Below are 26,376 nucleotides of genomic sequence, written 5' to 3'. Positions count from 1 at the left end.
ACCTCTACCACGTTCCTTTTGCTTTCCAGCTTGTTTGAAGTCACCTAAGTTACAGGCTGATACAGCATTTGCTACATCGGGTTAACTCGACTAAGTTGATAAGATTCCAAGAAAAGTCTAAACCCCCCAAACGAGCAAGAGCAAACTAAAGGATAGCAGAGAACACTAGTCCTGTAAATTCTAGAGCATAGAGGTGTCCTTGGAAAAGCCATCTGAAGGGGACCATGGCTGCTAGCAGTTTCAGCAGAGAAATCAAACATGGAGTGGGCCTCATAAAAACACTGTTCTTTCATCACAATTTGAAGTCCAGTCATGGCTAAAGTAGATTGAAAAGGGAGAGTTTTCCTTGTGCCATCCCAAGAGGAACCACTGGAAAGCCTTGCCTTCAGAAAGAGGAGGAGAAGCACACATCTGTCTCATGCGAAGGAACGAGAATGGCATTTCTTTTTCTATAAACAATTTTAATTCTTTAGTAAAACGTGGTCATATTGGCAATGCAGCAAAACAAACTTCCTTATATGAGCATGCTTTTCTCTTCTGGTGTCTGTAGTCTCAAGAACACCAGTCAAAGACTTTCTCCAGCTGCTACATTCACACAAAGAAGCAGTATAAATGAAAGTGTTATTGCTGCCAATCATCAGACCCTCTGAAGGAGCTTCTGTCCTCTTTGAATACTATGGGGCACAAACATTGGTCACTATTGAGTATTGTATTTTTAATGTTTACCACTGTAAATGCCACAGTTTTGAATAGATAAAGACAAGTAGCGTAACAACAACTGGACTAGCTACATCAAAAATGTCCAGATTTTTATAAACATGCACCCCTTCTGTATTTGATATTGTGCCATGACCTCCACTGGGAAAGACTGATACACATCTTTCACTTAGGCTGACTCCAAATTATTTTTCACACTTCCTGAGAAGATCTGACTGAGTTCTCACTCTAGTGGGTCTCCCTTGGCCAGTCTTTGCCAAGTCGGTAGCAAAGCCAGTCAGCAAACGGCCGTCTCAGGACCAAATTCAGTGCTAAGTAAGAATAAAGGGCAACCTGGGTGAAGGAGCCCAATCTGACACAAGAGTTCACACTACCTATGTCTGTCTTACAGCCATTAGCTTCCTCTCCTTCTCTTCTTCCAGGAGTCCCGTGATCCCTGAGCAGCCTAATCACTTCAGACAGGTTGGGCTGGGAGTGGATATGCATGTGTAGGCACACCTCAGTTTCCTTAAGGAACATGTCAGCAGCTCACTGTTATTTAACTAAATCACCATACTGATTTCCGAAACCTGCTCACATATGCTTCAGTGTGGTGAAACAGTAAACATCCCAGTAGTGTTGCATACCTCATTCATCAGCTGTTACAGGACAGCTTTTCTTCCATCGCGAGAGGTATGGTTGAACTTCCAACATCACTCACGAATGCTGCATCAACACACAGCATTGTTTCATTATAGAAAGGGGCAGATTTTGACAAATCCACAGAACAGTGTAGAGGCCACAGAGATCATGTCTGAACGAAGATCTTGCTTCGGTACGAGTCATTCAAATAGGAAGAGTGGGGGCACTTCACTTCTCAGGTGAAGCAGCGTAAGCTTCAAATCACTGCAGCTGCATATCTAGACATGGGTAGTTCCCAACTGCTCTTTTCCTTCCGTTGTACCCAGAAACATTAAAGTACAGGCTGATGTTCCAGGCACAAGAGCATCATTGGCCACCATTTGGAAACTATTGAAGGAAATTCTACCTGAAAAATTTTTGGGTTTACTGTATTTATCTTCTGTCCTCCTACATCAGAGACAGTTAAATATCTACTCTCCCCTTTCACATGAGACTTTACAAGAAGCTAAAAAGGTGTGCATGGCTCCTGGCTGAAAGCAAGTGTGATCTAAGACGCTCAGCAGCATATTTACTTGAAGTTACTGCTTATTAAATCACTTTACCTTAACAATGTATTTCTAGAAAAAACAGATTCTAGTGCTTTTTAACAGTTTTGCAAAATCAATACAGAGGTCTTGATTGTATGTGTTTACTACCACTCATTTGAGTCAGACTGTGCAATATGCCCAAAGGATAACAGCCTTCAAAACTAAGCATGTACATCTTCAGTGACCTGGTCATTATTTGTCATACCTCCAGCTGGAATTGATGCTGCTTCAATAAAGTAAATCCATGGACTGGTCTTGAATATCAAATATAGTTGTGATTTTAAATGACCTAAGTCTGCCACCTGAAATAGTCTCAGTCCAACTAGACTTGGCCCTTCCTCCCTCCCTGTAAAAATGTTTGAAAGAAGATTTCTGCTACGATTGGCAGGATCTTCTGTAATACAAGCCATTGCTATGATTCATGTGCCTGTGGAAAGACGGAGGGTGTGCCTCCAGGTCCACTTGCTGCCCTCCCTGCTGTCCATGTGCAGTTCCATCCAGAAACATGGACAGCGTTTTTCCTAGCTGTCACAGGTGCGTCCTAAATTGAATATGCCCCAGTGCCCCTGAAAGGACAAGTAAATGTTCGGCCTCGGTGAATTTTGCCATTTCTGGTGAACAGGAGAGCCCATGTTGGCATCGTGATAAGAAAAGAAATGGAAGGTGCTAGGCATGCGTGTAGAATAATATTCACGAGGCACCATTTGCAGGCAAACTGCGCAGATAGTATGCAGCTCACTTGGATGGCAGATCAGAAGTGGCTCTGGAGAGAAGTTCAGATGCAGCGGCCTAATGCCCATCCTTGGAGAGTTGTTTTGTAAAGGTGGTTGAAGCCCTGTCCGCCAGAGCTCTCCGGGCAAGGAGGGAAGGAATAAGATGGCTCTTGCCTCTGGGAGAACTGTTTTTTATATAACTGAAGATATCCATGTTGAATTCTTTGAACCACATGTTGAGTAGATGATCTGTCTCCTGTTGACTTAATGTAGGATTTTAACAAAAGCGTGACTGAAAAAGTAAAGCTTTGTTAGTGGCTTACCTCAGTGGGATGGATATTAGAAGAAAATTAACTGAAGTTAAAGAGCTGTGGATATCTTTAAAGAGCTCATCTTACATATTTTAAGAAAATCTAATGATTTAAGAAATCTTCTAAGTATGATTTAAAAAATCATATGTTTTACTTTAGGAAGAGTAAAGAAAGAAAAAAAAGAGAGAATTTGAATTTGCTAAAATCCAAATATGGTAAGACTTGAAAAAAGTATTTTCATTCTTTATCAAAATTTAATCTATCTTTTAATCCTTTGGCCTCCAGTGTGAAGTGCTGTGCAGTCTTCTGAATGTAAAATGTAAAATTCCCTCCCTTCACGTAGGTCTGCAGAGTTGTAATGTGTCGTCCAGCTATATTCACATCTCACAAGCTGTCAAAATACTGATGGGAGATACTGACCCCCCGTCCCCTGCTGGGAAAAAGATGTTGCAACTAAATGGCTGTGCTGTAAATAGTTAAAGCTGATGATATTTCTGCAAGACAGCTCTTGCTGGCTGTCGGTGAGCTACCTTAGAGCAACATTTCAGACAATGCGCGTTTCCTGCTCCGGTGCTGGCAGGGCGGAGGCCAGGGGCCTCTGAGTCCCACCAAAGGAGGGTTGCCACCGGGTGGCACACCTTGGGGTGTGCAGGAAAATGCCTTCATTGCCATCACTGGAGAGAGAGAATTTATCACCCCATGTAGTTCAGCAGCTGTTCTGGAGAAAGTTGCCTATATTGGTGTCAGAAATTTGCTGCTATTGTTTGCTCAGGTGTTCCACAAAGCTAAAGGTTTAATCAACAAGCTGCCATGAGATTTAATTTCTTTGAAAGGAAGCTTACTTTTAAAAGGCATGCCTTTTAATGGAGTAAATTAACTTAAAAAAATATATCTAGAAGTAACACCAAACTATAAAGAATACAAGTGCCCAAGCCCAGAACAATCACTGACAACCTAAGTTAATTTGTGTTGTCCTTCCCCTCCCCCCATTTCAATGCCGTATAAATCCAGAGCTGGGTCTCAAGTGGGACAAGGCACCCAAATTATATGGGCATTCATACGTGTGTTGTATGACTTTCTTGGCAGTGAAGCTGTTTCTGTCTTGCGTGTTGAGGGAGGGAAAAGAGTTTCTCCTGCTGTTGAGTTCCTGCACTTCCTACCTCCCATACACCACGTCAGAGATACTAGTACAGTCTGAATTTTACAGATACAGGAATGAACTTTTGCACCTAAAAAGACCCTAGAGAGTAAGGGTAGACTCGTGAGACACTGGATCGGGACTCAAATATCCTTGTTCAGATCTTAGCTTTACTGCAGTCTTTTTATTTCCTACACTGGGCAAGTATCTGAGAATAGGTATACTTCTATCTGGAGGTGTAATTGCAGCTTGGATTTACTTATGTGGGCTAACTTTAAATTAGCTCAATCTGTCATAACTGTTGAGAATGGCAGCATGAACTTCAGTGCACTGCCATAATCCCTTTGGGTCTGTGAATAGGCACTGAGTAGGTAACATTTGTGATTTAAGTGTTGTGCACCACAATATTTAAGTATTGTGTGCCACAACCCAAGCAAGCCACTTTAAAGTTTTGAACTGGTGTAGGTTGTAATGTGAATAGTATTTTAGGACTACAATGGATTCCATCAGTTAGTGCTACAGTTCCCAACTGTGTTAGGGAAACATAAATATTATTCTTGCCCAAGCTTTTGTCTCTCTTGTCTACTTAAATGGTGACCTCTTTGGGGCAGGAAATGTCTTCTATTTTATGTTTATACAGCAAATAAAGCTTGGATCTTCATTGTGATTGGAAGTTATTGAAGTTATGGAGCCACCTCTTGTCTACATCTGATAGTATGTTGTTTCATGAGTCTGTTGCATGAAGCTTTTGATGGGACATATTGCTGAACTCCCTTCTGCATGGAGGGGATCCGGCCAAAGGGAAACTATCCACAGGTTTCTCAGGTCACTTGTGTGCTCTTGCTCATTCTCTTCTCTTTTGTATAGCTCTGAAGCAGTGCTTTGGACTGTAGGGAAAAGCATTCATATATCCATTCAATATGGCAAAGAATATTGCTCTGTTTATATTTGGTGTTCCAGGAAAAATTAATAGTGTGCATCTCCTTGAAACCACACTCAGTGTATAATGACCACTGTCTTGTCTTCCCAACCTCTCATAAGATAGCCCTTTTCTTATCATAATCATTAAGTGATATCTGCATCTAATCAGACCTACACAGTTAACTGTCTGCTTTCTTTTTTAATTAGAAGAAAAAGGTATATAGAACCAAAAATGCATGCTGTTCTGAGTAGGTCCTAGTTATTTACCAGTTCAGATATTCTTTGTACATATTAGTGTTGTTAACGCCGGTAGAAAAGAAAAATAAAGTAAAAAGTTTCCATTTCCACTATTTATGAGAAGGGGGATTCAAAAGTATTAGTGTCATAAATCACCTGAGACAAGTGAAATATGTTATTCAGTACATTATAATGTTGTAACTTTGCCATTGGAAACAGTTGCCTAGCTAGGAACAGAAATCTGGGTGGGCCACAGGGTATGGTAGATGGGCAATGACAAAAGGTCTGACTTTACAGCAGATCATTTGTATTGCAAATGATTTAGAGCAGACTCAGAGTTGGACAGGCTTGGGTCAAATTGAATGAGCTGGTGTCCACCCATGGCTGCACCTTTTGTAAGAAGGACTGGTGAGCACAGACGTTTAATAAATTGTTTCAGACGAAGCTACTATCTGAAGCAGCGGCAAATTTTCCAGGTACAACACATTTCAGCTTCATGCAAAAGCTCAAAGCCCATGCATAGATTTAGGATGTGCGCAAGGACGTGGATATCTAAAGTCAGCACAGCTGTTGGTATCAGTGTCAGCCCACGCTTGCTCACTGCAGTTGCTCTGTGCATGTAATATGCTGGACATTCATTTTGCACCGCGGTGGTGTTTGGTACTCACAGGGATTTCCTTTTCCCAAGGATTTGTAAGGGAGCTATGAACCAGTGCTTGGACTGCAGAGTAGTCCAAGCCAATGTCTTGCAGGAAAGACAAAACAATGCATTTTTTATTTCTGAGGATTTTAGAAGAGCAAGATAAAGCTCAGGACTGGCCATCTCTAGAGTTGTATGAATTTTCTTTGTTTGCTTTGGCTATTACTTTCAACTATTATTAGTTCTGTAACTTGATTTGCACTGACAGATTCAGTAACACCATCCTTGTATTAATCCTTGGGCATAATATTTTTAATGAAATTCTAGAATGGGAGGCCTTACTCAGTGGCCAGTTCTCTTGTTTGCATCTGTTGTTGTTTGTTTGTTGTTTAAGGGACTCTAGAAATGAGAAAATTACACTGTAATATGTTAATGCTGCTGGAAAGGGGCATGAAGATTGCTCACCAGGAATATATGTTGCAACTTTCTTCAGATGATAAAGTCTGAGCTTGCTGTGTTCTCTCTACTTTCTCAACCTCTTAATATGATGTCCTTATTACTCTTAACAGCTTATTAAGTTTGTTATGCTATTTCAAAATAGGCAGAATTAAATGCATCTTAGGAACATCCATAATTTTGAATATTTTTTTCTTGTACTTAAAACATCTAAATTAAACATTTTGTTACACAAGGCTATAGAATTGTTACAAAATGATGACTTTGGGCTAAGTCCTTGACTCTCCTCAAAATATTGAAACAAATTATTTGCAAAATCTGTTTTGTGGTGTTGTCCTCTGTGTAAAGCAAAGTAGCAAATTCTTTTTTTTTTGTTTGTGCTTGCATTTACAAGTCTGAAGCCACCAGCACCTTTTTTTTTTTTTTTTTCTGTCTTTCCTTTCCTCCTTTGTTTATTCCTGAAACTCAACCTAGAATACTGAATAAAAAAATCTTAAGGTAGAAGGAAATATTTCACATCCAGATTTTGCCAAAACATGAAAAATTTCAGAGAAATTTTAAATAAAATGTTATTCCAGAAGAATTATTACTTATTTATTTATTTATTTATTAAATGTATCTGTGCCATATTGATCTTAAACAGAGTACTGTTATAAAGTTGCTATTAAAACTGACAGGCACCGTTACCTTAGATGAAACTTCTCTGCAAAGCAGAAACAGAACTTGTAGGAATTTCATGGTCTCCTCCACTGATGATGACCCAAATTAACCTGTTTTACTCTCCACTGAGAAGACTGAGCACTCATGCTGCCAGGTCCTGTGTCTCAGGAAGCAGTAACCTTCTGCTGAAAGGCAGTAATTAACAGGTAAATGGAGTAACTTCATACGTTGTTCCAAGTCATGTCACAGGTCTCCTAGTCTGCCTTGCATTTTGCTGACCGCAGCTTGCTGGGGAAAAGCGTGTTGCCAACATGTAAACTAAGAAATAGTCTGACTATTACATTATAGAACCTTTTCCAAAAAAGAAAGTGGGCTTTTTTTTGTTTGTTTTTAAATAAGGCTCCTGGTAATGATGCAACCCTTTGTATTATCTTCTTGTATGTCATGATGTATGCCAGTGAGTGTATTGAACAAACAAAACCAGACTCACCCAAAAATTTTAAAAAAAGGAAAAATACTCTTGTAGAGGAAAGTACTGCTTTAATTTGTACATTACTACTGGGTGTTTATTGCAGTTTATCGAAACAAGTTCACACAGGAAGAGTTAACACTTGCAATGCAAGCAAATGCCACTGCCCTGTAAAAATAATGTCATTACTTTACCTGTGCAGATTACCCTGAAAGACAAAGAAGTAGGTTTGAATGCTTGTTACTAACCTCTATCCTATTGTGCATATACTTTGCTATTTATTTTCCAATTTCTCAAATGCATGACCAAGGTAACCTGTTATCAAGCCCCAGCTGAGTTTGAGTGATTTTCCTCGTGTCTACTGCAAGTCTGTAGCAGATGCAAGGTAACATGCCTATTGAGAACTAAGCTAAGTTGCATTATGCTACATTGGCTGTGACTAGGAAGGAGCATGAATTACTTTTTTTTTTTTGTTTCATGTGTATTTAGGAAGATAAATGCTGCACTTTTAAACTGTGTGTGCATAACTATATAACATAACTATATCAACATTAATCTACCTTCAAAGTATAAATTTTATAGTTCACACACAGAAAGGTGGCATCAGTGTTGCCTACTGATTCTGTAAGCTTTTTTTTTTCTATGGCTAATTGTGCAAGCTTAATGTTATTTTTTTAATAAAGAAAATAGGCTTCTAATACCTGAACAGCACTGGTCAGCCATCTGCTGGAAAGCGGATACAGCAAAAATCCAAACCTCCATTTGTGTTTCTTGCCTTAACCCATCCTGTGCCTTTCACAGAAAGTAATCCTGGGACAGCCTTTGAAAGGTGCCCGTGTCCCACGTAGAGACAATATTGCTTCTCTGCGTAGCTGGTCTGCTAAGGCATCTAACCAAGCAGCTCACCAAAAATGCTCTGTACTTTGGCCACAGAGCTTAGCCAAAGTCTGCATCCTTTTTAGACATTAACTACGTCATCTTTTGATATGTCTGAAGTATTTACAGTTTTTGCATGACCAAATGTTTTCAGGCTTAACAAAACCCACACTCCTCTGTAGTGTCTGTGGATTGTCCAGGTCTAACATTTCAAAGCTTTGCAAGATCCTCTCCTTATGTCTGAGAGGATATAAATAGCATTCAGTTTAATTAACATCAGCAAAGGCATGTTGCAAATAGATTTGCTCTGTTACTGGCTTTCTCCATTTCTTAATTTCAAGATGTTAAGCTTTCCAAAATAAATGTATCCACTTTTTTCAGGAGAAGAGGAGAAACATCTTCCTGTTTCTCACTAGAGAGGAATTGTTTCAATTCAAATGTTCATTTTATTGGTGAGAAAGTAGCGAGGAAGTGAAGTTATTGCTATGAGAGACTAAGGATATAAGGCAGGCGAGATTGTGTGAAGGGGTAAATCAGCAGCTGGTATAATACGGTTACCACATTTCTCTGCAAACTTCCCAGTTTGTTTCCTTTTGTAGCACCATTTAGTAGAGAAAAGGGAAAAAAAAAGTCACAATTCTTGAGCCTGTGGGTATATCTGAAGATCTTGCCCTACAGCAGTGAGAGCATAGCTCAAGACAGAGGGCTGGGCAATCTTGAGTCTGGCTACAGTAGATGCCAGGCCAAATCTCATCATAATTAAAACCATTTTGGAAGCTGTTTCCAATTATGGCAGCTGCCATCGGACCACGTTCCTCTCCCTACCCACACCCCCTCCTGGTCACGGAGGAGCGGGGTTGTCACTGGAGCAGCTCCACGCACACCCACAAAACACTTTTGCTGCGGCCGTCTTCACGCAGCATGGGAGGAAGCTTTCCCTGGCGGGTGAAGAACGGAGCTGGTAGTTGTAATCGGGACTTGCAACTGAAAGGTTACTTAGGAGGCAAGTGCTCCGGTTTCCCAAAAGCAGGCTTAAAAGGCTGTAGGGTATATTTTCAAAGCACTGTGCAGGATTTCAGCCATGTGACTCATTAATGTCAATGGGAATCATGTTGTTAAAACTTTGTGCAGTGCTTTGAAAATGTATCCCTATATGTCAATTTTCTTTTCTAGGCAAAATTATCAAAAACAGACCTTGTGGGCCATTTTTTTAAAAGAAGGTTTTCAGTATTATATGCTAATAAATCAACGGTTTAGCAGGCTTGATCTGCTCTTGTTCCTTCCTCCTCCCTCTCCACTTTCCATTTTATCATTGACTTTGATTTTATGCAGAGTTATAGTAATGTATAGTTTTTGCAGATGTCGCCAGGAGGAAGACAACTGCAAAATCTCAGAGTCTGCATTGCAAATTGTGTGAAAAGCAACAATTGTGATATAGAGGGATAATAATATTTGTTGCACCATTTCAGCTATAAAGCAGAATCAGTAAGGAAAAAATTTAGATTTTTTAATGACTATTTTCATTAGCAAATTGCAACTAATCAACCTGTACTTATTAAAAAAAAAAAAAATTTAGTTTGAAGGATTTGCAATTACCTTTTCAGGATAACTCTGGGATCTGCTAATACAAAATGTCCGATGACAGGAGTATGTGCTTAGCAAAAAACCAAACTACTATGATGAGATCTCTGGTTTCCCAGGAAGAATTACACGTTCTTTGATTCCATTGAATACAGAGAGGATTACCCTGAAATGCTTATAAGCTCTGAACTACAACAGAGGGATGAATTGTGTATTCCTATTAGCTGCATTTTGTATTTGTTCAGAACACGCTGCACGCTTTTGGTCCTTCCTCCAGAAGTCAGAGACATCTCCAATGTATAGTTTATTACTTGTGCAGCAAAAAGTTGCATCATTTCTATAAGCTCCAAAGCTTTTCACCTTTAGATCACCAGTTCATGTCTGTCCTGGGAACCATATCTTAATTTGAATTAATCTCTGGAATAAAATGATTGCTGTCTGTATGGATAGCGTATCATATGCTTCTGTAGTTCCATTTCTCAGCCGGCAGCTGTTCCATTCAGTAATTGCTCTTTTACAAGTCTCAGCAAAGACAGAAGACTAGAATTACAGCCTCTTTTTCTCTTGAAAGTCACTGTTGTGGAACAGTTTTGGGATAGTGTTGTTAAGAAAGCTTGTGTGCTGCTGCTTTGTGACTGTACATGGCGACTGGTAGTCAATCAGGGCAGGAATGTCTCTTAGATAATCTGAGTTGAAAAGAAAACGGATCTGTCTTCATGATTGCTAAATAAGAGAATAAGAAACTGCCAGAATTCTCCAGCTAACAAGACAAAGGTAGATGGAAGTACTCCTGGAGAGGATAAACAAAGTGCACCCATCCGCTTACCTGCTTATTTTTATCTTCATTCTTCCGTTCCAGAAAGAAATCACATTTTTGTCCAGTCTGCTACCTTCCTTAGCTTTCTGACAGTATTGGGTGTTAGCTTATGTTATGTCCTAACTTAAAAGAGTAGGATCATTTTATTTAATGATAATTCTGTGTAGTGATGTCCTCCTATGTTCCAAGAGCCCACTATTTATATAGCTTAAAACATGCTCCCTCTTATGACTTCACAGAAGATGGTATAGTGCCACTGAAAAGTGAATATCTGGATTATAGCACCAAATGTAAGGATGCCACAAGGGTTACTTTGAGAGAGACAAGTTCCAGCACATTTTCCAGTAGTCACATTTTCTCCTTTTTTATTTGTAACACTTTTTTTTTTCCCTGGCATGCAAAAGCTTTTTAATATACTTCCCCTGAAGTGTTTGGGAAAGTCTATCTTTGGGACTATCTTGCAGTGTCACATTGGTTTTGGGGAAGGCAGTTATTAGGGAGTGAGTCAGAGAATATAAGGTGGTCAGAGAAAAATTTGGAACCCTGTTCTGTACCCGATAGTCATCAGTCATCCAAAGTATAATGCTTAGGAAAAACCTGAGATAGAAAAGTTCGTTTGATTTGTTGTTTTGTCTGATGTTAAGTATGGCCAGCAGCACCTATTTCAATGTAAACAGTGAAAATGAGAGAGAAAGAGAGAGTAGATGCCTGGAGATTCAGCATCAGCAGCGCTATGAAAATTTGAAACTCAGCTCAAGCTCAACAAAGAAGGGCTCTTATGCCTTTTTCCTGGCATTGTCTTGTTATTGGTAGGGTAATAATTTCTCTGTTTCCATAATAATTCTTCCCTGTAAAGGTCAAAGCACTCTAGAAACATGGTTGTGCTCCATAAGCTCTTTAGGCAGGTGGAAAAACTGGCACACGGAAGGGTCTGTCTTCTGACATGCTGCCCTGAAATCCCACCTTTCGCTGGTGCTGTCATTAGCGTCATGGTTCTTGCCCCTCCTCTACTCGCAAGGCGTCCGTTTTGTTCTCTGCAGAACACGGAAAGCTCCTACAGAGAAATTTTAAAAGTCTTTTGTGTTTGGATACCATGGTGATAAATGTAATCTAAAACTTCAGTGAGAGAAAGAGTGCTAAGTTTCTAAAAGTTAGGGTTTGGGGTTTTTTTTAAGGTACCAACAAAAGAAATTGTAATAGATTTCTATACACAGGGGTGGTAAAGTCACTTTTCTAGACTAAGTTGATGTACTGTGAATCTCATTACAATCAATACCATCACGATTAAGTAATCTTACTAAGATGCTTTCCACATTGAGGATGGAGGAATTCTATTTCTATGATGGTAACGCTAGTTACTTTCAACTATATGCTTTTGGTAGGAACACAAAGGGGAAGCTCTAGAAATAATGACGAGATGTACATTTTGTGACTGCAGAAGTAATTTTAAAACATGAACCCTGTTATACAGTAGATTTTCATTCTTTCACCAGGTGGACATGCTGCCTCGTTGCCTCCTTTTCCACAGATGTGTCAGTTTAGCCTCTAACATTCGAGGTAAAGCAAAATCTGTGGATCCATAGTGAAATCCTAGGCAAGCCATATTCTGTCTAATTAAGCCTAGTTCATAAAATCAACAAAATACATAATTTCCTAAGTCTTTCCAGGCGTTAATGGCTCGCTACTTCTCATACGCTCTTCCTCTGACATAACACAGAAGTATGTAACTTCTGTTGTATTTATTATTTATGTAACTTCAGATTGTATTTTGAGTTTGTCCTCCACTTTTCTATCTGTTGGAGGAAGCAAAACATCTTTTGTGTTTATCCTCTGAATTTAAAGACTTCTTTCCTACTAACCTCTGAAAGCATGCTGACAACTCATTCTCTGGTGATTATACTGTTTTCCCTTGGATCTGGGTATGTTACAACCAAATTACTCCAAATAATATACGACTGGGCTGATACAGAAATTGAATAAAAGGGTTGAAGACCACCACAGCTCGGTAACCCAAGTACTTACTATATCATACCTGCACAAGTCATTAAGCTGCCCCAGGCTCCTCTTTTTGGAGGGTAGATGGAGAGTGGACACTGGGCCTATAATCACCGGGTTGACAGAAGGAGATCTGTGCATTGGATCCATTACATGGATTGCTTTGGAGGTCTCCAGCTTATCTTCAAACAACTGAATTGCTCACATAAGTGCAGCAGTTTGAAGTGGAGATGCCAGCTAGAAAACCAGTTTGATCAAAAGCATGACTGAACCAGAGCAGCAGGTGGAAAACTTTTCAGTGATAATCCATGAATTCTGTATTCTAACCTATTATGGAAAGAATTATAATAGGTGCTGAGTTAAGTCAACTTGTTTATAGAGAAAATAACCAAAAGGGAAAAATAGCTCAAGATCAGTCACCCCTTTGGCAAATTCAGTTTAACCTCAATTAATGGAAAACCTGGAAAAGCATGAAGTGCTCCCACACCTTGAAGCTTTGCACCCCACAGACCCATGGGTCTGCCAAGGTCTGGCACTTTGCCTGGGCTAATAAACTCTCTGACAAGTGGGAGCATTGGGGATCTGTGTGCTGAGATACCCTTGTGGCTCATGTCTGGCAGAGCTTAATGATTCAGGTTCAGCATCGTGTGAGAGCAGCTGCACTGCTGCTGGACCTGGTCCCAGAGCTGGCTCAAAGTTTCTCAGCAGCATAATGACTCAGTCTTGCAGTGGTGGCTGAGAAATTTTGGAGCAGGTAAAGGAGAGTGGGGGAGGGAAGGAGGATTGGGAACAGTTTTCATAGTGCTGTTCATGGAGAGGCTACAAAATTTTGCATTATGATTTTGCTGAGGGAACAGACTGGGTGGAGTTAGTAATGTTTTGAGTGGAGGAGTCCGTTAGAGAGCTGACAGATTTGGGGGTTTACAAGAAGCTTTCTCTTTCTGTTCCTACTTCTGGGAACCCCTTTCAGTTTTGTTTCATGAGCATGGAGCCTCCTTCTCTTTAGTCCATCTTCTGCAAGGATCATGTACCATCTCTTCTCTCCTCTAATGCACCTCACCTGCTCCTCCTCACCTGCTCCGAGCCCACCCTACACAGGCAACCACTTCTCCTCTGGGGTGGGAAGATGGCCAGGAAAGATGCTATGGGGAAGCAAGTCTTGTTTTTCAAGCCATTGCTGAGGGCCTGCAAAAGCCCCAGGAGCCCTGCCAGGCCACAGACTCCGCTGATCTTGACCCCCACCCGTGGGGGGGGTCGAGCCTCAACCCATCCCCGTCCCCAGGGAGGTGCCCCATGCCCAGGGCTGGGGCTGCCCCACTGCCCGCCAGCTGCCCCGCTCCTGGCTGGAACGGTGGGACAGGAGTAACCAAGCTGCAGTAACTTACCGCTCAGGCTGCTTGTTCTTATCCCTCTGTAACTGCAAGGTAACTCAAGATTATATGTCTTGTATTGATTAAAAATGTTTTTTAAATGCCACAAATCCATTGTAAAGCATTTTCCTAAATCAAGCTGGAAAATTTATGGAGTCATCGTAGATTCAGGATTATCTCAGATTTCGGTAGCTACAATATTTATCATATTTCTAAACACTCATGAAATCAGCCATTGTTGCCTTACATTTTTTCTTTGTGTGTCATATTTTATTTTTCTTTTGGTTTCCACAGCATTTTGGGTCTTTTTTCCATATTTTGCTTTCTATGCAAGACTTCTTTCCCTCCCATAATCTTAATTTATTTCTGTTCACCTAGTTTTCTTTGAGTGTGTATATGTGTGTTCATTCTTCTGCAAATACTTTTAATTTGTATTTTTGAACAGTTTTCTCTGGTTGTATCTTTTTTTTTTCCTTTTAATAAGAAGTTAGGAAACGAAATAAGGGTGGGGAGCAACTCCTGTAGCAAAAATGGTTTCAGTACTTGGTGAAAAAGTTGCAAAGTAATTAACGTTGTTGCAAAATTTTGTTAAGCAAAGTTCAGAGTCCTTGTAGCTGTAGAGCATGGTGAATGAAACTCAGCCTTTGGGAAAGGTGAGCACAAGGTCAATGAGCCATGGAAATCCTTCTCTGACTAAAAAAATGGGAGTTTAAGATGAAATGTCACTTCACCTGTAGATATCATATTAGTTTCTCTTTTTTTATGTCTTTTGCTTATGTTGCTGTCTCCTTCATTTCTTCTCACTTTCTTCCATTTCCTATTTCTTGTGCTGTTTGCTCTTTTGTTCCACCTGCTGTCCTTCTCCACCTTGCTCTCCTGACTGATCAGTGCTAGAGATAAAGGCCCACATGATGCTTGCTACAAGCACAAAGGAGCATTGATTTTGTTATTAGTCACTAAGGTACAAATAGATTCCAGTTCTCCTGAAGACAGTTTTCACACATCCAACTCACTGGGGGACAATGCTGCAAGTATTTGAAATAATGAAGGTTTTGGTTCAGTTGCTGTGTGAATTGAACTGCATAATTACATTTATTTTATTTTCTAGTCAAGTTTTGCTCTGTGGGTGTGTGTGTGTTAATTTTACCAATCTGTTTTTGTTTCAGGTGCCTCCAAGTACTGTTTTCACTAATGGTGTTATTACATTTAAGTTCTTTCCCCATATTTCATGAAAACTACCAGCCAAAAGATCAAAAGCTTTTCTGTGCAAAACAGATTGTTTAAACAGCTGAAATACTTCTTACATGTGTCTGCGTCTACTGTAGATTTCTATGAAGTACTAAGCATCACACATTCAGGCATCTGCCATCTTCGAAGTGATTTCTGAGTAATGGATGTGAACAAGTCAGCTCTTCAGATGGCAACTTTCCATAACTGTATTCAATTTTGGGAGTGCTGTTATTTGATATTGCTTCTTTTCTGGTAAATTTTATTTCCAAATTTCATTTTCATTATGTTTCTTTTTATACCATTTCCATTATCTATCCCAAGGGAGAAACCAAGACAAGTACTTTTGAAATAATAATAACACAGAAACTACATTTGTATTCTTTTAAAGTTGGGATTTATATCCTCTCTCACAAATCATGGAAATTCATAACAATAGCCTCATCTGAGTTCAAGACGAATGGAAAAACATTCCATTGACTTCAGAAAGTTTTGAATCGGGACTTGTACTGTGTTCTTTGGAGTATCAATGAAACATTTGTGCTTTAAAATATTTCTATAAATTTTTTGTCTTGCATTTGTCTTTCCATTTCCTTTCTGAATTTTTGGCTTCAGAAGGTTCTGCAGATGAATTATGCATGGAGAAAGTCCACTTCAGCAGTTTTACTACCTTTTGTTTTTTCACTGATTGCCTACTTAGTTATATATAATGTAAATTTATGTCTATATTCTTTTTTTTTCCTAGATGACTGTATGTTCTTACGATGGCTTGTAGTTAGTTTTCTCTTTGAAGCAGACAACTCCATTTTCAAGTTCTCTTTCTATGAGATCTTTCTTCATGTCCTTTTTCACTTCCAGTTCTTAATTCCATCTGATTTTGCAGTACCTTTATTAGTGTTCATAGTACCAACTGTATTTGCAGAGGGGCATGAACTCCTGGTATAAATCATGGCATCATTCATATAGCAACATTTCTCACCCCCCGCCCCTTGTGCCCTCTTACCTTTTGTTTGCTTTTTTTGACCTTATCTGGGCATTGAAGTGACTTGGTTGTCCAGGGCAATGTCTGGGTCCCTCTCTTTAAATAAAACTGTCAATTTAGAACCCAGTAGTCTTTAGGGAATTATTTTTAAATCTGTCTACCCACGGATGGTGGGCTCTCTTCCAAAATTCCGTGATTGTTCTTTTATTTACTGCTTAAGATGCTTCATAATATTTTAATGTTTCTCACAACAACTAGTCAATAAACCTCCTGAGCTGGTGGGGAGAACTTACTCCAGAGAGAGGAAGAATGTTTTATTCTCTGTAGGTTAAGAAGTTTCCTAACAGCGTTATGTATGAGGGTGGTAGTGCTGTTCTCCGCTCCAATTCAGTATACTGTTCTCTCAGATGTTAAAATAAAGGTTGGTTTAGGTCAGCAATAGCTTATTTGCAAAGTAAAACATTGAGGTTATTGCTTTTCTGTGTAGTTGTTAATTACAAAATTATGTTTGTGGTTTTTTTAAGTTTGCTTGCATTGGGTTAGGGGAAGAAAAAAAGACCTGGATTTGCAGGTCTTCATGCGCGCACACATATCTCTAATTAAAATAGAACAGATAAAGTCTTTTTAATTTTTTTTTCCCAGAATATGGGGGAAATAAATTCTGCCAGGCTGAAAGCACAGTAAATAAATCGCATTCCTGGAAGGAATTTCTATTCCCAATGCTTAATATTGGAGTAATACACCAATTCCCTCTCCTAAGGCAGGAATTTTGTCATTAACACTTTTTTTGGGGGGAAAAGAACAAGCTCCTTTGTCATGTATGTATTTGCTTAGTCAGTTCCTCTAAGAATTAACAACCTTCCTCGGTGTTAATAGCCAGACTTTTCCTGATACCAGTGGTGTTTGGTGATGCCCTTCGAATTGTTCAACATTATGGTACATTTCCTGAAGGCAAAGTAAGAGTAAATTGCCCAACCCTTCCAACAGCGTGGGATCGAACTGGGCTGATGAAGAGTTGCGCTTGCTGATTTTAGGGTCCAAATTCTGATCTCAGTGAAATCAGTTTAAATTTTCCCCAAAAGCAGGTCAGTTATTTCAGTTTTACACCAACGTAGCAGAGCAGATTTTGGCTGCAGGTCTGAATTTGGCTGATGTGCTGTAATGTAATTAGTTACTGAAATTCTAAAAATAATAACAGATGTTTTACCACTTCTTTAACCAATAGATTTTGGGATGCAGGTTTCTTTAAGAAAAAAAAAAATTTGAAACTTCTTAGAAACTCATTTGTCTTATCTGGCAGAAAAAAATCCGTAGTATTTTAGCTTGGATCTGCTATTAGTGACTGATGGGTCAGCTTCATTTAAAGACTAGGCTTGCCTAGCTTCTTATAACTTGGCCATAGGTTTTGGAGGACATCTGCAAATCATTGAATGAATCAGAAAAGTACAAATTCACAACAGTTCTACTCTCTTGAGTTGGTTTGATATTTCCTGTTTTTAAGGTTTCCTTGGTATCTAATACATAGGCTGCTAAACACCAGCTGCTCCCAGTGAGTCAGATCTGCAGACCCTTGATCAATTTATCTTGTCATGATTAACCAATTTCTATACTGGAGGGAGGATGTTACCATTTTTTGTGAGAATAAATATTGAGCAAACATCCTCTGTATTTCTGTGCAATACAAACACCAGTCTTCAGTGTGTCCTGTATTGTATCTGCAGGTCCCTTTCTCTCCATTAACCCAAATCCTATCAAGGACAGTCTTGGCAAAGTTTTATTCTGAACCTAAGGTATTGCCAATAATGGAGTGGAGTTGGAGCTCCGTGACTAAACTGGGCTACTTTTTTTCTTTTTTTGAGTACCCATTTTCTTCCAACTAATTTTATTTAAATATTTTGATTTATTCTCTGGAAAGAACAACAAAGGGGAAAAGATAAAAGTGAAACAGTTATGCCATGGTGAATTCAACCTATATCTGTTTACAAAGTAAGACAACTTACTTCCTGTTCATTAGCTCTCTAAGTGGGGGTTCAACTTTTTTGATTTGTGGACCTGCAAATGTTGCTAACGAACATGGAGAACCCTGTACAATTCCAGTACTGATTTCCTTCAGAAGCTTTTGAAACCTCAGGGATCTGTGGATCTTAAGCAAGAAACACTCCTACGAAGCATAATATGTGTGAGACAGGTAGACTATGGTTGCTAAGTATGGAGATATAAATATATATCTCCATATGTATATATGCACATTAGTCTATCTGTTAATCACTTTCTGTGACACCAGGTAAATTCAAAGAAACTCCTGAAATTCGAAACGGTTACAGGTGCTAGAGGTAACAGTATGCATGTTAAACCTATTCCTTCTCCAGGCCTACACACATGTTCATTTCAGTTGTTGAAATTATTGATTCAGTTGGAATAATTCTGTTTCTCTGCCATAGATCTAATTATCCGCATTCACACTTAGCTGAGATAAAGTGAGCCAATTTGCCCTGTGATGTTTTAAAGTCCCCTAATAGCAATACAGACCAGTGCATGCTTTCCTAGCTGTGTGATCTATCCAGTGTCTCCCTCTTTCTAGGTGACCCTATGGACTCTTTTATTTTAGTCTTTTTATTGAGTGTGCTTGGTATGTAATAATTGAATAATCACATTATATGAAAAAAAAATCGAATCTTTTCTTCAAACCAGCAATGCACTAGTGCCCACATCAAATACTTAATTTAAAAATATGGCCTTTCTATACAGTCGTGTGATGAAACTTTTTTTCATTTTGAAAGTTTTCACAGCCATTCTGCTTTTTTTTTTAAATTATTATTTTAACAGTACTATTCCCCAGAATGGGCATTAGCCCAAAATGCAAAGGTTTCAAAAAGTTAAGAAAACATAGGATTATGCTGGAAATCCAGTCTATAGAAGATGTTATTGAATGACTGTGATGTATAAGCTGCACCAAAGCTTTCAAAGTGCATGGGTCCTCTTTGCTTAGAAGCCTATGATCTAGTCTGTTAATGTGTTGTCTGTTCACAACAAACTATTATTTATCCATCTATAGATATCTGCAGAAAAAAAAGGCAAAATCAACTGTTTCTTAATAAATCTTATTTTTCATTGTAAAGGCTGGTGAATTCTACTTAGCTCATATATGGTCCCTTCTGTCTAGCAAGCATTATCTCAGTGGTTGTTAGCTTTTTCCCCACATCCTTCTTTTTTCTCTTAGGCTTTTTTATTTATTTAAATTTTTATTTTATTAGGGCATTGTCTTAGGACTAAGACATACAGATGGTATATGGAGAGAGTATTCTCCAATAAATATTTTTTCCTGCTGTTCTTAAATATCATTGTGTTTCTTACTGAACATACAATCTCTCAGCCACCCATGGCTTTGTCTCCTCCTTGTTTTCTTCTCATAGTGACACTTTCTGATATAGCTCCATGTAGGCAAGCAGGTGAGTAATAAGGGATCGTTAGAATATTCATTATAAACTAGTGGAGAGATTTCCTTTATTCCTCAGTTCTCCCCTTTTCCTTCTTCCCTTTATCTTCCTGCAGAGAGAAGAACAGAGCAGGGTTGTTTCTTTAGGGAATTCCTGGTTCTTCATCCCTACTTAGGGTATCTGCTGCTGTCTTCATATGACTATTGTAATGGGAAAATGTTTCTCTAGGTTTAACAGTACCTTTCTCAGAGCTTCTGTCAGGTCTTACGAAAGCTTTACCACTTAGTGGGGTCCCCTTACTACATCTAGTTTATTATTCTTGCATGTTTTGTTGTGGGGTGCATGCAGTCAAAGAGACAAGATATTAGTACACAGGTTTTGACAATACCTGGACATATTGCTAAATGAACGGGCTTTTTTTCATTTCTAGTTTAGTGTCGATTTTTTTCCATTCCATGGTTGGGATAATCTGCTTCTGTTGTTTTATTGTTCTTCAACGATTAAATCAGCCCTGCATTTGAACACTTCTTCAGTATTAGACTTTTCCTTTTCCTGAGATTGGCTAAAATAATCAATAGTATCAACATAGGCCAAGACAAATCCCCCCATCCCTTTCAGAAGGCGGACAGTCCAGATGTTGAAAAGTAGCTGAAGAAACCTTGTGTTCAAAGCATAAAACCAGGAAACCAGGAAGACCTACACATGTTCTGAATGCTGATAGCTGTCTGGCTAGAGTGCTCAACAACTTTTCGGATTGTAATTTCTAGTCCCTGCCCAACAGCAGCATGAGTTGCACATCAGCACTCTGCTCATGCTGATCCACTCAGCGGTTGATAATCCCAGCCACATGGGCACCCGCAGCTTTGGTGATGCGCACCGACTCTTTTATTGTGAATTGCTCTGCAAATCCACCATCACTCTAAATTCTCGTCTAATTAGCAGGTAATCTGTCAATTCTCGTTTAGCACATAGGGTCCTGTTTCCAGCCCGTGAGAATTGACTTAGCAGGGCTGCTGTGCAGCTCTGATGTTTTTGCGTGCTTTTCCCTTTTTAAATTTTTTTTTTTTCATTTGTGCTTTGCATCCCTATATTCTGAGAAAAGATATTCTGGGTCGACTACATGAGTCTGAAGGGATGTGAAGCATCTTCACCTGCTTCCTTCTGCTTCTTAAAAAAGGAATTTTTAAAGAGATGTCCATGTTTGTGAAGTCCTCTTCCCCCTTCAGGAATATATCCCCGACTTCTCATAGTAAAAGATCTGTCAGTTGTTTCTTCAGTTTCATGAAGAAAGGACCACTATTCAGCTCTTTCTAAAACACGGTTATTGCAAAATATATATGCCTTTCCATAATAAAACAATTTCCAATGAAACACTGTCTGCTTACCTTGACAGCAATATAGAGGTGATCTTGGACTTGATTTTTTTTTTTTTTTGGTAGTATCTATACCATAATTGGGAATTTTAAAAGAAAGGATGGGGAATATCTTTGAAAAATGCTCATGACTGACTTGCCAGTTTCTGTCAATGGTCTTATGATATTGTCAGCTCATCATCCTTTTGTATTTATAATCATGTTGTTAGATCCAGATCAGCTAACTTCTAGTACAAATTCCCAATGAAACAATATTCTTGATGGTTTACTCTTGTGAGTGCTACATTACACTGCATCCTTCATGGGAAAAAAGGCAGCGCAACACAAATTTCTGATGGTTGGTAGGTACCAAACATACTACTTTGTGTGATATCAAACATACTACTTTGTTTTCATACCTGGTTTCTTAAGGTCTTTGGCAACAAAAATGTAAATCAGACTTGCCCTGATACTAAGGCTTGTCAATAGACACATACCAAAATGCTGTAGAACAGACGCCCATGAGAGCAGCACTTTCACAGAAACATAAGGCAGCCATGTGTATGAATACTTCATCCAGGTGTATCAGGCATCTATTAATTTTTTTCACACATTAGCTTATTAAAAAAAAACCAGTAACTTATAATTTTTGGCTATTGGTCTTACTCTCATTTTTTAAAGCATCGCGAAAGCTGATGGGAAGCAAAACCTCTAAGAACTGAATATCCAGGCTTTTGAATATCAATAGAGGCTTTTTGTACTTCATTTTGCTGGGTCATATTAATTCACTTTAGATTTTGTTACACTATAATAGTCTTCAGGAATTTTTCTAAAATTAGACCTGCAAGAAATACTCGATGTGAAATTGCTTAGATTTGAATTTGAATATGTCTGCAGATCAGCACATTTTGGACAATGTTCTGCAATGTCTGTGAAAAAGGCTGTCAGAGCTGCGTATGAATATAATTTTGCACTGTCTGGAAGTCTGGAAACATTTATAAGTAGATTATATGGATGCATTTGAATTTGAGTGTTTGGGCAGGGAGTGGACAAGTGAAAAAAATTGCAAGCCTAAAACTACATGTTATCCATTTCAAGTCTAGCCTGCTCTCAGAAATGGTGGCCGAAGATTACTTGGTTTCTTTTCTCCATGCAAATAGTGTCTCAGATTTTTGTGGTCTAATCAACAAAAATAAGCACGGAACTGCTTTTTTTTAGGTGCTAGGAACTGCAATATTTCTGAGTGTCATTCGAAGAAGTGTGTATGATCTATCATCTAGATGTCAGTCATCTTGCGTTAGAAAAATCAAGACACTATTGTTTTGCTTTCTACTGTAATGTACCTACCGATGAAGCTCAAAGACGGGGGGGGGGGGACACAATTGGCCTACTCTTGACACAGGTGAGTTAGAACGGATAAACTGAATCTGTTCCCTCGTTCGAGGACTTTCAGCACGAGGCATTGCTGATGGAGATGGGTGAGAACAAAGGAAACCTTGGAGATAAGGCATGATATTCCAGTCTGAGACTTTGGAGATACATATAAATATTTAGATTTTTCTCCAAAATAATCTTTGAGCCCTTTGGACTTTTATCTTATTCATACAGGTAGCTGAGCGTAAGTGAATCTGCTCTTCTGCAAAAGGCTCAGCATGTTTTTCAGGCCAAATACTTGTTGCACTGTGTAGAAGTGGAACACGGAAGCAACGCATTTTGGGATTCAGGGCAGAGGGAACTGTAGACCGCATTTAAAAAAAAGAGACTGACGTAAAATCTGCCTTCCCTCCTGCTTCTACTCCCTGGGTCTTCTCAAAGGAGCATATGACTTCTGTGAATGGACAGGTCACGCACTGAGTAATGTTTTGGCTCGGTATTTTCAATAGAGGTAATGGATGCTGGCAGGGGAGCACTCTGGGAGATCTGTCCCATCTGTTAAGATCTGCTACGGACTCTGTCGGAGATAGCTCAGTGTATTATCTTTCTATGAATCATCATCACTCCTCTAACAGTGTGCAGAATTCAGCTCAGCATAGCTGGTAGTGCTTTGGGTACATGTTAGGTAAGAAAGCTATTTTCTACAGTTCCTGCTCTGTGCTGCTGTCTTATGCGTCTTAGTTTTTAAATTCACTCTTACATTATTCTTCTTATCTGAGAGCTGCTGCTATGTTACCTTCTATATAAGACCCACAGCAGCAGAGTGCGTTTGTAGCAGTTTAAGGAAAGGACCTTCAATGTAATATGTTTGCTTCCTTTTTGTTCTAGTTTTACTTGTTTCTGAGCAAATAGAGGCATTCTGAGTGACTTTTCCCCAAGTTTGAACATAGCAGGGGTGAATTTGGCCTGGAGACAGAATGTAATATAATGGACAGAATGTGAATTATTAACTTGGAGGTTAATGAAATCTGAATGAGTTTCTCCAAACACACTTTTTAAATATAAAAAGTGAGTTCTTGCTCTCTTTAATCAGATTATTGGCTAAGGTTCAGGAATCATTTGGCAAAATTATGTAGCTTATTCAAGCTAGGTTTACATAATAGTTCATAATGGAGGAAAACCTTGTATCATGATCAACCTTCAAAATCACCACCAGCCTTCAAAATTCCAAACTAAAGTATAAAGAACCACAGAAACGGATATAGCAATGCCCAGAGAAATACCTTTATTCCCAAATAGCTCAGCTGTAATAAGCAGAGCTCATTGTTTCAAAGAAAAGATTTTAACCTTCAGAAGACCACGATTTTAATAAGCAACATTCATCCTGTTTTGCCTTTGTATAATTTTGTTCTTTTTGTAAGAAAGTTAGGGTTTTGATAGGTAAATATTAATGTATATTGATTTACAAGTAAAGATTGCTTTTATGCTTCATCTAATATTTCTTTTTGCTAACCATCAGAATGCTTTATTTTCATATATAAGTGAAAATAGAACTTGCCTTTTAAAACTTAAGGAAAATTCCTAAATGTTATTATGTTATAAAATTATAAGTTATTTCTCTTATTTATTGGAATACTTGTTCTTATTCACTGTTGGGCAGAAATGCCTTTGTACAGAAAGAGAAATTCAAGTCACAGAGCAGAAAACCAGCTTTCTGAAAACAATCTGATCTGCCAAAAAAAAAAAAAAAAGTATGTGGAATGTACTGGATGCATAGAAAAAATATGATTCATTTAAAACTGATTTATTTTAAAGAAATTTTACCAAGAAATGGTCGACTTACTATTTCTGGTCATTCAGTCCTTCAGAATTTTAGAACTAGCACATCCAAGCCCCTCAGACTTTTTATTCATAGCTTGGAAAAGGAAAACAAATTTTCCTACTATTCAAATCCAAATCAGTTTCTCCGTTTGAATGAACTCATTATTGACTTGGCAAAACTGAATAAATAGAAATGAGGAGGATGTTCTCTCTGGAGCTGTAAAAGAGCCTATATCAGTCATGAGTTTATCCCTTAATGTATTCTATTTCCATGGGGTAAGGAAAAGACTCCTCCAACTCAGTACTTGGTATCTGTTAAAAAAAAGCTTCAGCAGCAAATATGTATTTCTTTATTATGATTATTTAAAAAATAATTTTAAAAATCTGAATTTAAAAGAGAGAAGTGGGTGACCGTAATTTCAAATTAAGCCGTTAAAATTTTAAAAGGAGAGCACTAAATAAAAACCAGATTTATATGGCAGAAGCACGTTTGCTATTTTTTCAAAAACTTTTGTTGACTTTGATAACAACTAAGTGCTCAGAAATCATGCTGATGCGCTAGCGTCCACTAGCCACTTGGAAACTCACTAAAATTTGCAAACTGTCCGAGAACGCACACCCTGATTCTAGAAATGGGCAGGCAGAGGGGCCTTCAGTATTTTTGTATTAAAAAGAATTACCAGCTTGTGCATTAGGTGTCACTGCTGCCTAATCACTTGGGATGAAACCTCCTGCATAATGAGCTAAGCTGGTGGGATAGACAGAGAGATGCTGTGGGTGAGCTGTGAATAGACCTTGTCCTTTCCTCCTTTTGTCAAAGATCCTCTGTGCAGCTTTTCCTCTACTGGGGTTTATTTATGTTGGACCAGCCATTTCCTTCAGTTAACAGCCCTGGGCGAAAAGTATCTAAAGTGTGATGCTCAATAAAGCTTTTGGAGAGACAGAGACCCTCATCGCCATGGCCTGTGAGGTCTGGGCAGAGCTGCACGACTCACCTGAGGTTTTATGCAAGAGAGAAAGTGTCCCGACGAGTCAAAAGTTCCTACACCCTGTTGAGGAGGCTTACATTTTGCAAGCAAATAAATCACACTAACACAAGTAACACAAATAACTGATGAGAAGAACATTCCGTTCCGAAGAAAAATGGACATGTAAGGCCATGGGGTCGGGCTGCAGAAAGGGATAGCTACATATAGGAGTAGTATAGTATTGGTGTAGGGCAGAGCAGGAAGGTTTTCTGGGTTTGTCCATGAAGTATTAAGGCATTCCTACGTGTTTTCATTGCAGCGTGTGGTAGTCTCGTAACCCAGGGGTTTGAAGCTGCTTAAGGTCATACTCTTTTATTTGTTCAGGAGTGAAAGTCAGAATCCAGGTTGCAGTTTGGACGGTAACTCTTTTGCCTGATAATCCAGATAAAAGCAACTTTCCTTAGTGCCAAAAGCATGTCACTACCTCCCCACAGTTCCTTCAGAGTTGTGTTTTCCTGATCTCATTCTTTTTTTTTGGATTACATGTACATCGTCAGGTGACGGAATCTGTGCAATCTTCTGCATTTCTATGTAGCTCTTTAGCGCAGGTGGCTTTCAGAAATCTTCCTCCCAGCATGCTGCTGATTAACCAGTGGCTCTCACCTGGGTTCAGGTGGGCTTCTGAAGGTTACTCAGTAATTACTGCAAATGGGGGAGACCAGCCTAAAATCAGCATGTCTGCTAGAATATCTTTAAGAAGTTGGTGGCAGAGGTGGCTTCGACAGACATCAGTTCAGTGCAGGGAAAGAACAAAAAACCCCTGTGGAATATGTGTGTTTAAAACCAAAAGATTTTAAAATTTATTTCTTTATTCTGGCTAAATCAAAGGACACTGAACATTTTGGTCCAGAAAAGTATGATTAAACCATACAAAATGACAAGAATAGTACCTTCCTTACTCTTTCAGTGCTAAAAATACTAAATCCTAAAGGAAAAAAAGATTTGCCAGGGTTTTAGATAAGATCTGAACACCTTCCCACAAAATGAGGTAGGCAAATATCTCTCAGAAAGGTTAAAGTCTGTGAAAGTTTTACCCCACGGCTGAA

This window comes from Calonectris borealis, chromosome 2 (assembly GCF_964195595.1).
Source record: "Calonectris borealis chromosome 2, bCalBor7.hap1.2, whole genome shotgun sequence".
NCBI lineage: Eukaryota > Metazoa > Chordata > Aves > Procellariiformes > Procellariidae > Calonectris > Calonectris borealis.
The sequence above is the reverse complement of the archived record's forward strand: the minus strand, read 5'-3'. Positions refer to the sequence as shown.